Raw genomic sequence first — 16048 nt, forward strand, 5'->3', positions numbered from 1 at the left:
GATGCAATGTAAAAATTGCATAAAATTGGGACACACAGCGTCCCATTGCTACAACAAGACGCGTTGTCCCAACTGTGGGGAGACTCATGGGGAAGGAGCGTGCTCAGCAATAGAGCAGAAATGTGTCTATTGCGGGGGCTCACCCCATGATATCTCCCTGTGCGAGGCATTCAAGAGCCGCTGGGATAAACAAAGGCGCTCTTTGAAGGAACGGTCAAAACGTTCCTATGCCGCAATTTTAAAGAGCGCGGCGCCTCCGACCCAACCCCAATGCAGTAACATCTTCTCAGTGCTGTCAGTTGACAGTGAAGACACTGATTCCACTGATCAGGATAGACCAGTTATCTTCGTTGGAAACTCCCGGAAACGGGCAAAACCTGCTCCTAAAACCCCCAAAGTTCCAAAAAAAAAATACCCTCAGTTAGCTCTACAATAAATAATAGACAAAAACCATCAAGTTCGAGAAATGCCAAAACAGGCCCTCCTGGATTCCCCATGAAATTTATACCCCAGAGTGAACCAGAAGTGGCAGGATCTTCGAAGTCTCCAATATCCAACGTTGTTTCGGGAGAACCAACCTCCCAAGCGGGAATTTTCAAGCTAACTGATATAGTAAATGGAATATTATCGTTTTTCAACGTATCTGAATCCATAAGAGACATTGTTTTCGCAATGCTCCCCTTGGCAAAGACATTTTTGAAGCAATTGATGCAAACCTGGCCACTTCTTTCAGTGTTTATCTCTCTCGATGGCTAATTTACGCCGAGAGGTCGGAGATATCACTGTTCTACAGTGGAATTGTCGTAGTCTAATTCCGAAAATGGATCCGTTCAAACATCTTCTTCATGAAATAAATTGTGACATTTTTGCGTTGTCCGAAACTTGGCTTTCTTCTCAATCGAACATTTCATTCCACGATTTTAATGTTATCCGTCTGGATCGTTACGATTCTTATGGAGGGGTGCTTTTGGGGATCAATAAGCGCCACTCCTTTTACAGAATCCACCTTCCATTATCAGGCGGAATTGAAGCTGTTGCGTGTCATACAACTATAAGAGGTAAGGACTTATGTGTTGTCAGTTTGTACTGGCCTCATAGAGTTGCAGTGGATCGAAATCACCTAGAGGCATGCGCGGATCTACAGGGGGGGTGATGGGGGTGATCACCCCACCCCCCCCCCCCCCCCCCAAGCGGAAAAAAAAAATCATCAGTAAAATGATTACAATTTTTTTAAACTCAATTTTTCTTGTGTCAAAATATCTTAACATTGACATTGCCATTTTTACGCGTGCATAAGAAGTCTAAAGCTGCTTAAAAATAGTTTTGAATTATGCGCGTGTATAACTTCGTGTTGGCGTCGGGTGTGCGAAAAGGATAAAACTTGCACCTGGAATTTCCTTAAGCATGACAGCAGATTTTTGTGCAAATTTTAGTGAAACTTCTCACTCTCACTCTCATCGCTATGAAATTATTCTGAATTGTTTGCTGAACTCGATGCTCAAAATCTACCAGATTCTAGAAAAATTTCAAATATTTTAACCATATCTAAAAATAAGTTTCTACATTGTAATTGAAGCTTTCATTGAACAAATGAAGCTAACCGATTTATAGTAGGGAATATTTTCATGAATGACTATTTAATGTTTGTTTTTTTCGGCAAATCAGTCCAAGCTTTTAATGACAAACGAATTTTATTCTATGCCTTATTCTGGGTATCGAATAAAACTCGTTTGTCATTAAAAGCTTGGGCGGATTTGCCGTTAAAAAACAAACATCAATTAAAATACTGTCTACCCCTAGATCAACACTTTACTATTTGATATAAGGAACTATAAGTCTAAAACGCCTAATAATGTTTTAAAGTTTTTTTTATTCATGCATTGTTATCAAATCTGTCGCCTAAACCCACCTCCCCCTTCCACATGACAGTTCTTCCTACGGCCCTGTCTACAACTTCTCTGTGCTACAACTAATATTCTGAACCATAAAAGCATCGAAATGTTTTCAAGTTCTTCTAGAAAATCTGATCTCCAGAATGATCAGACGTTTGCATCTGCTGCAGACCCATTAGTCTATGAAACAGACCTAGATGCTGTTTTAAAGGCTCATCCTAAACCTAATTCAACTATAGATAATATCACAAAGCTTACCATTTTAACTAGACACCGGGTACCTCCACCACAATTTTTGTTCCCATACTCCGAGCATTTGAAAAGTCAAAGTACCTTTAAAGAAATACGATACGCAAGTGCAAAGAATTTGGAAACATTCAAAAGTTGGCTAGTTTTTTTTCCAAAACTGAGCAAGGTTTTTTTTGTAAAGTGTATCCGCTCTTTGTAGTCAACCTCACTGGTGGAGTTAATAAAACTGTTCAATTGTTAAATCTTGTTACTAAGTCACTGAGTTGTTTTTCAAAATTCACAGCAAATAAACGCTGGATAAGATATAAACCTCTTTAATAAAATTAAATATATAGATTATTCCATTTGTTTAGATACGTGCTTATTTGTGTTTTAAATAATTATTTGTTTTAGATTGCTTTTTGATTCACGTATTTAAATTAATATTTCAATGAAACTTCAAGTGAAAAATATGAAATATATTGACGGGTTTCGATAAGCAATGAAGCAGCATATGGTTTAAAATTGCAACTCAAATAAGAAAATATGACAATGAAATATAATTGAAACTTATGTAAATGGTTTTTTTGCCCGAATATTGTAATAGTTTCAAAATTAATAATACGTTGTTTTAACCATAAAACCAGAGATGCTTATTAGAGTAAGTTGAAACTATACCAACAGATAAAAAACTGAAAATAAATAAAGTACGATTTCCAAAATTTGATTGCTTATGGATTTCTTATCTGATAAAAATAAAGAAATGGTCATTGTATATTCTCAACTAGATAAATAAACGTAAATTCAACTTCATACCAGTGAAAAACATTTATCTGCGTTTTTCCTAAGACTAAGCTAGCCACCAACAGATTTACAGAATTCTTTAAACAACCTTTTTTACATACTTCATCTTAAGCATCATCATTTTTCCTGTGATCGTTTTAATTTATCCCAATCACTCAAAAACTTTTGGCCATATTTTTGAAAATTTACTAAATCACCCCCCCTAAGAGCAATCTCTAGATCCGCGCCTGCCTAGAGGACCTGTGCTCAGTGCTCCCTGAGCCAAGGTTAATCCTGGGCGATTTCAATTCGCATGGAACTGTCTGGGGAGAACAAATTGACGATAGTCGTTCTACTCTTATCTATGACATTTGTGATAGTTTCAATTTAACAGTTTTGAACACGGGAGAAAAAACACGAATACCTAAACCACCTGCAAGACACAGTGCAATTGACCTCTCACTCTGCTCAAATTCACTATCATTGGATTGCCAGTGGAAGGTAACCCCTGATCCCAATGGTAGTGATCATTTGCCTATCAAAATTACAATCACCAATGGGGTCAGCTCTTCAAACACAATAAATATGACATATGACCTTACAAGACACATCGACTGGAAAAAGTACTCGGACGAAATAACAACAGCCATCGATTCTATGAATGTTTTGCCTCCTTTAGAGGAGTACCACTTTCTTTCAAGTTTGATACATGAAAGTGCACTTTGCGCACAAACAAAACCCATCCCAGATTCATCAGTTCCTCGAAGGCCTCCAAACCCATGGTGGGACCAGCAGTGTTCCAAGCTTTATAAGGACAAATCAAAAGCATTCAAAGATTTTCGGAAATATGGAACTCTCGTCCTTTTTGATGCTTATCTTACCCTCGAAAATCAGTTCAAAAAATTAATCAAAGGGAAAAAGAAGGCGTATTGGCGGAATTTTGTGGGCGGTTTATCACGGGAAACTTCCTTGAGTACCTTATGGAAAGTGGCACGAAGCATGCGCAATCGATCATCCACAAATGAAAGTGAAGAATATACACATAGATGGATATTAAACTTCGCACGGAAAGTCTGCCCAGATTCTACACCTGTACAAAAAATAATCCGGAATGTGCCTCCAGATAGGTGTGGTCTGGATTCCAGCTTTTCGATGGTCGAATTTTCACTTGCCCTCCTCTCTTGTAACAATTCAGCTCCGGGAATTGATAAAATCAAATTCAACTTGTTGAAAAACCTTCCGGACGCCGCCAAATTTCGCTTGTTGAATTTATTTAATCAATTTTTGGAAAACAACATTGTTCCTCAAGAGTGGAGACAAGTGAAAGTTATCGCTATCCAAAAGCCCGGAAAACCAGCGTCCGATGCGAATTCGTACCGTCCAATAGCGATGTTGTCTTGTATACGCAAATTGATGGAGAAAATGATTTTGTTTCGTTTGGATAAATGGGTTGAAACAAATGGTCTCCTTCCAGATACTCAATTTGGGTTTCGAAGGGGCAGAGGGATAAACGATTGTCTTGCTTTGCTGTCTTCAGTGATACAAATGGCGTACGCAAAACGTGAGCAAATGGCTTCAGTGTTTCTGGACATAAAGGGAGCTTTTGATGCAGTTTCAATAGAGGTGTTGTCAGACAAGTTGCACTCCCGGGGTCTGCCTCCTCTCTTGAACAACATCTTATACAGCTTGCTTTGTGAGAAACATCTGAACTTTGCTCACGGAGATATTGCAATTAGAAGAACCTCTTACATGGGCCTCCCGCAGGGTTCATGTTTAAGTCCACTTTTGTACAACTTTTACGTAAGTGACATCGACAGTTGTCTCTCTGAAGGCTGCACTCTAAGACAACTTGCAGATGACGGCGTGGTGTCTGTCACAGGATCTTCCGAGTCTCATCTGCACAGACCTTTACAAGATACTTTAGACAGATTGTCTTCCTGGGCTTTAGGGCTTGGGATTGAGTTTTCCCCTCAGAAAACGGAGATGGTGGTTTTCTCTAAGAAACATAGACCTGCTCAACCTAAGCTTCAACTCCTAGGCAGAACGATCACTCAATCGAGGTGTTTCAAGTATCTTGGGGTTTGGTTTGATTCCAAGTGTACCTGGAGAGCCCACATTGAGTATCTGAAAGGAAAATGCCAACAAAGAATCAATTTTCTCCGATCAATCACTGGCACCTGGTGGGGAGCCCATCCAGAAGATCTTTTAAAATTGTATCGAACAACTATTCTTTCAGTGATGGAGTATGGTAGCTTCTGTTTCCAGTCAGCTGCTAAAACTCACATCATCAAACTCGAGCGTATTCAATATCGCTGTCTCCGCATAGCGTTGGGCTGTATGCCCTCAACGCATAACATGAGTCTTGAAGTTTTAGCAGGCATACTCCCACTAAAAGATCGATTTAATTTTTTATCACTCCGGTTCCTCATTAGGTGTGAGGTCATGAACCCATTGGTGATCGTAAATTTTGAAAGGCTACTTGAGCAAAATCTTCAAATAAGATTTATGTCTATATATCATGTCTTTATGTCCATGCAGTTAAATCCTTCTTCGTACTCTCCAACTCGTGTTTTCATCCCTGACTACGACGCCTCTTCTGTCCAGTTTGATTTGTCTATGCAGCAAGAAATTCGTGGAATCCCGGAATCGCATCGTCCACTTTTGATTCCAAGAATTTTCGATGCTAAATATAGACACGTCGATGCTGATAAAATGTACCTTACCGATGGGTCTCTAATAGAGGAATCAACGGGATTTGGAATTTTCAACGAAATAGCTAGCGCCTCATACATATAATCTCCAGTCACCATGTTCTGTATACATTGCAGAGTTAGCAGCCATTTTTTGGGCGTTGGAAAGCGTCGCATCACGGCCAACAGAACACTACTATATTGTAACGGACAGTCTTAGTTCTGTTGAAGCAATCCGTTCAATAAGATCGGGAAAGCACTCGCCATACTTCTTCGAGAAGATACGGGATAGTTTGAGTGCTTTATCAAAACGTCGCTTTACCATCACCTTTGTTTGGGTTCCCTCCCATTGCTCGATAGAGGGTAATGAGAAGGCAGACTCTCTGGCAAAGGTGGGGGCGATGGAAGGCGACACGTATCAGCGTGAAATCGCCTTCAACGAATTTTACTTTTTAGTTCGAAAAAACTCTCTTGTCAACTGGCAGCGCAAATGGGACGAGGATGACAAGGGTCGGTGGTTCCACTCGACTATCCCAAAGGTAAGCCTTAAACCCTGGTTTAATAGATTGAACCTGAGTCGGGATTTTATTCGTATATTTTCCCGTCTCATGTCCAATCATTGTTCCTTAGACGCGGTACTCTATCGTTTTGATATTGCTGGCAGCAATTTGTGTAGTTGCGGCCAAGGTTACCACGACATCGAGGTCGTGCGAGGTTCATCTTGTCGCTAGAACGAATTTGATAGACTCTCTTCGGGCCCGAGGAAAACCACCCTATGTTCCAGTGAGGGATGTGTTAGCTGTGCTAGATTTGGACTACATGTTCGAAATTTATCTTTTTCTAAAAGCTATCGATCTCCGTCTATAATTCTTTTCAATTTCCTATTTCCCTTTCTATCTTTTTCTCCTCTTGAAACAAAAAGTGCTAGACCTAAGTTAGTAATCAATTGTTATAAACACAAAACGAGTTTGGCTCCTTAAAACTCAAAGGTATGAGCCGTTTCAAATAAAGTAATTTATAAATAAAGAACGTTTTTTTTAATCTTCGAAAATCAGAAGATGGGGGGGGGGGTAATTGTCAGCGTTACGTAATTTTCATAGGGGGGTATGTCGAAGCGTTACGATTTGTGACATACGGGGGGAGGGGGTCAAAAAAGTGCATTTTTGCGTTACGTAATTTATGGATGCCGCCTTAACGGTTCGGCTTCAAATTTACAATGTTCTTCTGGTGGTGTCGATTTAAAGGGATGAAATAACGAACTACGTTACGTTTGGCACAAAAGCTGGATTAACCTGGATGTGGCCGCCGCGGCAGATGCATGGTAAACATCCAGTCCAAATTAGCAGTCGCTCCGAAATTCTTGCACAGCTGCAGCAAGTGCACCGACAGACCAACGCAGCAACACCGACACAGCACCGACCAATAAATGAATCACAAATTTCATACAAACTATCAACTGTTCTGCGCATTAAATCCAAAGTCTAGAAAGAGTCTGGTTTCGAGCAAAATTTTATTACTGCTAAAACGTTTATGCAGTAAAGGATCAAGATCGGAAAAGTAAGATCCCACTTATGTTAAAATCGGCGCTCAAGAATCTAACCGTACGGATTCACATTCGCCTTTCGGTGTCGAATGATATTTCTAAACCCCAAGAAGACCAATGCATATAAATGATCCCATTTCAGCAAACCAATAATGAATAAAAGGCACAGAAACACGTTCCATTTGATTGAAAGAATCTTCTGTTCCTGGAACAAGTTTTCGAGCACTGTACGCAAAATGGGGATTATAAAATGAAGTGAGACGGACAGATTATTGGCTGCATTGTTCGATTGACCTGTTGACAATAATAAAAGTGTCCATAAATTATGACCGTTATTACTGCAAGGCAGATCGCTCAGTGCGCACCTCAGCAGAAGTCAATCGACAACGGGCGGTTGAGTTTTCCTTTCTGATGGGCTCGAAATTGAAACAGACACTAATAAACGCTTGGCGGGAAAAAAAACAAGATCGTACAGATGGATGTAGATGACTTATTCATAATGTGAATTTTTTTTCCTGGTATTTTTATCCATACATAATGCTGTTGACCCTTTCGAGTGAGACGAAGAGCCATTATAATTTTTTTTAAATATTGTATACTTATATAAACCACAGATCAAGAATATCCGGATAAATCAATGTTTTACCATAACAATTTGAGGTTGTTCTCCGATTTTGTAGATCTCGCCACAATTTGGCGCAGATATTTTTATTGTGTTTCATATAGCAAAAATTAAACTATATTCATCTTAATATCTTCATGTGCGATTCCTTTACAGATTGATATCAATGTGAGCGCAATCTTTCGGAAAAATTTGACGTGTTTGAAAAGATTTGTGAACACCATTAAATTCCTGAGGTCTAAATCTTTAAAGATTGGTATCAGTGATTCTGAATCTCATCTTATTAGCTTAAGTTTACTGAACGATCAACACACTTTTTGTGTGAAAGAGATTTCTGTCAGTTATGAGATGCCAATACATAGTTAAAATGGGAATACAACGAGCAAATGAAGTCTATGCCTTGGAATCAATTTGAAAACCTGCCAATAAAAGCTTGCCCGAGTTGATCAAACGATCGCCAATAACATTAGCATTTTGTTTGTTTTCCCACCGAACAAAGTCGCTGGGTTGGACTCCGATCGACACAAATCTTCGGCTACAGGATCTCAGTTGTTAATGGTCATTGAACATTCCCGGGGCTCGGCGTCGTCAAATCTCGGTACTAATTTCTAACAAAATATCTCTCCTAGGCTCAGGCTTCTGAAACCAGTCGCAGTCATATAAGAAGTTGTCTCGCAAAGTGGACAAGTTTGCTGCAAAGTGCTTAGTGCAATAAGAGACCCACTTCCACGAGAAACTAGAAGTCAACCATTGAGCGTGCCGGGCGATCGTCGATTTCATTTTCCCTCACTGATGACATCTGTTGGCAACTGTTTGCTTGTCTGTTCCTCGTCGACGCACTCGCTTTTTGATAATCAACTGAAGAGGTGGTTCATTCATTTGCATAGTAATGTGCAATATTTAATCTGTGGATTATCTTGTTCAATTTGTGCTCCAGGACTACGGTAGTACAAGGAAAGGGGATCGGGCAGAGAGGCGGTTCATAAATGCAAAGTTTGCCCACAGTATGACTTTCACGATAACGAGAGTCATTTTTGAAGAGCTAGCTATCGGGTTCATAGTTAGAAAAGCAAGTTCCGTTTTAATTTGTATCATTTCAGATGCTGTATCAGTATCGATTGTTTCTCTTAACACTCCAAGGGAATGAATTTAACGGAATTTTTAGGATTCTAGAACCTGATCCCGTTTGGATAATTCCTACTATAATAAATGATTGTTCCTGTTCGGTATCAAGATCCGAAAACGCAAGAGTTTCTACAATTGTTTGCTGACAAGTTTCACGTTTTTGATGTGTGTTTTGTTTTCATAGTTTTCCGTCTCATGACATAACTTGATGATCATTATTCCCGAAATTCACTCAGCCCATGGCAACCGTTCTCTAATTTCTCGGACATCCCACATTCGCCAGATCACGCTAACCTTGATCTAACCACCTCTGATCTTCTCGTTTCTACCGGATTCGTGGTAAACACCTGTTTTGCAGGACGGTCGTTCGGCATTCTCGCAACATGTCCTGCCCAGCGTATCCGCCCAGCCTTCGCCACTTTCTGGATACTGGATTTGCCGTAGAGTCGCGCAAGGTCATGGTTAATCCTTTGCCTCCACACTCCGTTCTTCTGCACGGCGCCAAAGATGGTTCTCAACACTTGTCGCTCTAATACTCCAAGTGTACGCTGGATCCTCCTCGAGCAATATCCATGTCTCGTGCTCGTAGAGAACTACCGTTCTTATGAGCGTCATGTACAGGTTACACTTCCTGCGAGGCTGTGTATCCAGCTCGTCGCCCTCGATCGATAACTGGACAAAAGTACTCGATCGGTCTTGTATCCGTAGATTTGGTTCGTCGTAGACCGTCCAATGAACCAGGCCTGAAGACTTTCTACGAATCTTTTTGCTTGTGATGGTAGGCGGCGGAGTAAGATTTGGGACAACACTTTGTCCGCGGCATTGGGGACAGGGATCACTCGGTAGTCCTCACAGCCAAGTTTTTCGCCCAGCTTGTAGATGGGGCATATTACTCTCTCCTTCCACTTCTCCGGAGGAGTTGTTCGAAATGCTCAGGTTAAGGTTTGAGCTGATCTTCGATATGTCAATAGCTAACCTACTCGATCTTTTAGCAGCATTCTAGCATTAGTCCTTGCACCACTAAGGCGGCGATTAATGTCACACAGTAATCGGATTTCTCCAATGGCGACAGCTCTTTCCTCCTCATCATTCCAGGATTCATCCGAAATCAATTTACTTCTTCTTTCGCACACTTTACGGAGAGTACCATGGCTCTTTGTGATCTTGATTTCACACCACTGTCTTTCGACTGTTTCATCACATGATCAACATTATCTCCGGATTCTTAAACCGACGTATCTCGTATTGACATCCGACTTTCTCCTCGCGCCATCGGACAATCGTATCTCACCAAGGACGAGATAATGGTCAGATGCAATGTCAAAGCATCGTTTGTTGCGGACATTAAAGAGGTTAATTCTCCATTTTTAGCTGATTTGATCTGTTAACCCATCTCGGGATATCCAAATGACCTTATGCGCTGGTCGATAAGGAAGAACAATCCATCGATCACCATGTTGTCGCTGCCACAAAATACTACAAACAGCTCTCCGTTTTCGCTCATATGTCCTACAGCATAGGGCCCCATAATGCTCTCAAAATCCTGATTATCGGAGCAAATGTTTGCGTTATTGTCGCCTAAGTGGATTTGAATGTCATCCTTCGAAATTTTCTCAACAACCCTGTTCAGTTGACTGTAGAACACTGGGCCATTTTATGGTTTCTTATTCGTGTTCAGAATCTGGTTCCCATGTTGTAAGGGCCGCATGGACCTGCGAGCTTGGCAGGAAACAAACTCCTGCGTGTTCTCCTCTAATACCAGAGTATTGCAGTACTAACCCGGACAGTGTCTTGTGTTCTACAGTGCTAGGCCAATGGACTTCGCTCAGTCCCAATATCTCTAGCTTGAAGCGACTAGTTTCTCTAGCAATTTGAGCCAGCTTACCTGACTGGGCATGCATCAAAACATTCCAGGTTCCGATTCCAGACAGTGTTTTCCTGCTAAAAGTCGTTACGCAAATTCCAGTTCGGTTATATCTTACCTCAGTTTGCGGAGTGATTGATGTATCAGGCTGGATCAATAGGTTGTTCGCCGAAGGTCCCTATTCCGCGATGGGGCTGCCATCTTGGACTTAGCTATTCAGCCGCTCGCTGCGAGAAAGACGCTGTTTCAGCCGCCCCTGACCTGAATAATAGCTGCTCGGTTGTTGTTGGTGCACGCCGCCCCTTACATGGGGAACAGACAAAAGCGGTCTCCCTACTCAGTCGGCATGCGACAAAGCCTCCACCAGGGTTGTGTACCCGATCTCCAACCAGGTTTCTCCCAGCCTAGCTGATTAGATATAGATTAGAGCTTCAAATAAGAGTGTTATCACATTATCCACCATTTGCCATTTCACCATTCTACATTGCCCAACTACGTGGACGAGACTATTCAACTGAAAAGGCTTCAGCGAGATCAAGCCATACTTTTTCACGTCTACGCAAGGTGCTACCAAGAGCTCTAATGGAAGTCTTCTGGCATCCACCGTATTCCAAGAGCTAAAACTGACCATAAAATACCTTTTCCAACCAGGAGGTCTTCAAAAGCTAGCCCAACAACTTCTATGTCTCAGAGCAGGCAATTTTCGGCCGAACGGTATAAACAAAATAATCATGTTGTAGGAAGATAATAATGATGACTTCATAAAGTTATTAAAACACTGCAAACCTTTGGGCGGCTTGAAAAAAAAGGATGACGATCCTGACAGGCACTCGTGGTTTCAAAAGATGGGAACCTTAATTAAAAAAAATATTTTTAACAGATTAAGAACCCCGATTAGGAACCTTACTCAGTTCCATTGTTATGCACCAATTGACGTCGCTGATTCGCAGGAGAAGGAACAGTTCTACAGTCAACTGAACAGATGATGAACTTTGAAACTTTGCTTTTTCCCCAGGAACGGGTTCAGCCCAGAAGGGGCTGACCAGCAACACCCAGTCCCTGGTCTAAAGCCACGGGGACTAACGGGTTTGGGCGCTCAAGGCCTCTTTTGTTCCTGGGTCTCAGGGCGTATGTTAGGCTGGGGGAGTTTTCGGATGGGTGGATTCCTAGCAAAAATAAATACCTTTGGTAAAATCGATGTATTTGGCGGATTCGGTTGACACGGTCGAAGAAAGCACACGGGGATCGGGAAGGCAACGGGGCAGTCGTCTCGATCGTCTGAGTCGCCACGGGACGGGCGACGCCTGGATGGAACGGGAGGAGCGGCGCGGTACCACGCACCAAACTCACGGCTAGTTCGGTCTCTCTCCTCCTGTTGGCAGACCACACACGCGCTTGCGTATATGCGCGCACCTCGGTCTTCGGCTGGATAATCGTCACGCTCGGTCGTGACGTGTTGGGCAACGGGATAATGGGACGGGAGAAGTGCGGTACCGTACCCGTGCACCACACTCACGGCACGTTGGGTAGATTCGGTCTCTCTTCCTAGCTATGCAGATCAACCACGCGCTTTTGGCTTAGCGCGCACCTCCGTCTTCGGCGATGGGTTTTCGTCACGCTCGGGCACGGCGTGTTGGGCAACGGGATGAGATAAAGACGACCATGCAGTGAAACGCACTCACGGCTGATCGTCGTTCGTCTGGCTTGGCGTGCTGGCTTGACGCACACCTCGGGCTTGATTCTGATGCGGACCAAAATGATCGAGCCACGCGTAGTGTCGTCACGCACACAAGGCTACTCGCGGATGGCACCCCACAGCTCGGAACTACTGCACCGCTTGTCGATCGTGTTTTCGGACCGTGGAAACTCGAACTTTGAGAGCGCTTGCTAGGCACGTCCGCCTTCGATCACTGCCGGGAACCAAGAGACCTGGTGATTTGTCTTGCCTCAGCAAGAAACCTCGGCTCGGCTCTGCTTGCGTTCTTCTAAAAAACGCGTGAATCTTGCAGCGTTGCGTTATAGGCGTACGCAAGTCGTCGAACCCATGTGCGTTTTGCTTTCGCCTACTTCGCAGTTTAGAATTCGCTGACCGCGTGTTCGAATTTGAATCCACCGTTGCGTTGCCCTGAACTAGCTGTTAACAATTTCACAACCTAACTCCGACCCATCAATTTAAATCATAAAAAAAAAACAACAAAAACAATGTTACCGAGTTGGTAACAACTTAACCAACTTCAACGTTAAGGTTTGTGCTTTCTATATTTCCGCTGCAAGCGAATCGCCGAGATTCCATCTGACTATCGCGTGCTATCGCCTCCTCCTCGGTAAAATTTGTTGGACAGTTGTTGGAGAAAGTTGGAAAAGAATGGAGTAAGGAGCATTAAGAATGCATGTTTCTCTCGAAACAAAAGTGAATGGATGTCGTAATCGAGCACGTACCAGCCAAAGCAGACACCTGCCTATGATATGCGGAACTGAAAACGATCTTATAAACAAAACGCGAGAGAATGAACGAACACTCTTGCTCAGAAGGGTGAAAGAGCGGCCGCCAGATATGCAAACCTCTGCAAAACTGAGCTGAACTTTTGATGGTAGTGCCAAGAAGGGTATCGAAGTCTGGATTAAAAAGGTAAAGCATTTATACTTTGCATCTGGCTGTAACGTCAGAACCGTCTACAGGAACGAAAATCCCTCAAGTCGTTGTAAACTTGGTGCACGCGATGCAAACGCGAAAGCTGGTATTATATTTGTTACTTTATGAAGACTGTATCGAAAACTCTTTAGCAACATCTTTCTGTGATTTGAAATGAAATAAGTTTATTAGAAAAATTTGAAACAATATCATTGTTAACATAAGTCAAAACATTATGTTCACACTGTTGATGAAATGCCTTCCATCAGGTTCTGCACAGAAGCTTTTGCGCATTTCCTTGTTGCTGCCTTCAAATTTTTCATGAATTCTTCCATGCTCTGAAAAACTGCCCCTCCGTCCTAAAGATCCTCTTCACAATCGCCCAGTATCGTTCAATCGGTTGGAGATCTGGAAAATTTGGTGGATTGATGTTTTTCTCGACGAATTGTATGTTATTGTTCGCAGTACAGACTTGGCGTAATGTGCAGATGCCAAATCCTGCCAGAAGATACTGATGCTTTTTATAGAGGGGCAGCAATATTTTGTTCAAGCATTCATCTTTGTAAACTTGAGCATTTACTGCACCAATTTTGAAGAAAATACTTGACCAATACCAGACCTCCTCGTCTGTCGAATTTGTGTACAATTGTGGCCCGAGAAGCGTTCCTGGATCCTGATTGACTTACGTTCGTCTCTCGATGAGAACACAACAAATTTATTAATTCTATGAAAAACCCGGGTTGAAGTTGATTCGAACCTACAGGAATACTTTTAACTTCCAAAAAATTACAGGAGAAACCGTTTCGAATCTACAGGTGAAATGGACAGCTGTTTTCCTGTCCTGAAATCGTCCTGTAATTTCAGCTGTTGAAAATACAGGACGAAATCGTCCCGACCACAGGAGAAAAGATAAAGTGTGTTCCTCTTCAAGGACTTCCTGGCCTTGATTCTCTGAATCATCCCAATGCCGGTATTGAAATGTTCAGCCAGATCACGCGTTGATACCGATCAATTACGTTTGATATGAGTGACTTCTTTAGTATCAAACTCCTTTTCAGTGCACCAAGTGTGCAGAATTTTCTTTCTAGTTCAATACGAACCACAGCGAAGATAGAAACACTTATCCGAACAAATTGATGGCAAAACACTTTTTTAGCATGAAAACAAACTTTTGCTTGCATGCACACAGAAAAAAGTTCACCCATTTTTGAGTAAACTAGTTTTAAAAGTTGCTTATGACTTTTCGATACAGTTCTTATTTACCCGCGGAAGATCGTTCACACTTGGTGGCCAGACAACTGTGCTAATAAAAACAAAACTACATATTTAAAGTGGTTTAACACTGATTGTCAGATTTTCAAGAAATATGTTGTCGAGGTATAAAATTAAAAAATATGGTTTTCTGGAATGATGGATTACCCCAGGAAAGAACTAGAGGCTTATATTTCAATTTTTTTTCAAGTTCAACTTGTGTTCAGGATTGAACATTGACTCAATATAAGGAAAAAGCTTTATTCAATTTTTCTTTCGAAATTCCACGATCGAAAACTATTTTTCATTCTAACTTCGAAATTTCGGTTAGCCTACCAACAGTACAAATAAATAATTGTATGTTAGAGCTTCCGGCGGATTGTTGATGAGAGGCAATCAGTCACAAATCAAATTTAACACAGTTTTGGTTCGGACTCCCTGCAATCCATCAACCGGTGCAATTCCAGAGATTGCTGAACGAACTTACTGCTGAATCCTAAACTATTCGCTTTAGTTAGCTTAGGGTCGACCTAACTTGACATTCGCCTCACTCATTGATCGCTTTATTCAATCGTTCGTCCAAAGTTGCGAATGTTGGCACCAAGAGAACGACATACGGGACGGCACGTCGTTCAAATTTGCATAATTATGACATTCGGATGGTCTCATCGAAGGCGATTCTCGTTCGATCGACACTTGACGAGACCCAGGGTACAATCCAATGATTCAGCGGGAGGTGGGTAGCGAATGGGCTGACCGATACCCTGAGGTATTTTTTCCTTATCTTCTTACATTGTATTTTTATCACGTGGAACCTGCAACTGTTTCTTGGAATGAGTTATGCATAAACGATATGCGGCAGAAGGATCAATCTGAAGAATTTGAGTACTTTAGGATGCATATCAATGACAAATTCTAAATGGTTAATAACTACAGGGTCTCCGTCTTATCCCATTGATAAATTTTAAATTAGTGGTTTATCACACTAGACTGAGTCGATTTGGGGCTATTTTTCATTTCTCAAACCCTGCAAAAAACTTCGTTTTGTTTAAAAACTCATCATAATTTTTTGCAGAATTTTTAATTCGCGTTTACATGAGTTAATTTAAACTTTTAGGTTCGACAACTATTCATATTGTACTTCACGAGGCACCAGCAGTGATGTCAAATGAATTTATTGCTCATCCATGCAAAAAGACATGCCTCTAATAAACAGCTAATAACTTTTTGTCTCATAAGATACGTAGTTACGTTCTTCGACAAAGTTGTTTAGCGGTAAATTTTCTTTACAAAATTTATAAATTTGCACAAAACCCGTAGCCAGGGTCGGTTCCACCGGGGAAACAAAAATGATGTTGATTTTTAGTGCAAAATATTCATTTTTTCCACACAAACATAAAAGTTCAAATTTACGCATG

This window comes from Uranotaenia lowii, chromosome 1 (assembly GCF_029784155.1).
Source record: "Uranotaenia lowii strain MFRU-FL chromosome 1, ASM2978415v1, whole genome shotgun sequence".
NCBI lineage: Eukaryota > Metazoa > Arthropoda > Insecta > Diptera > Culicidae > Uranotaenia > Uranotaenia lowii.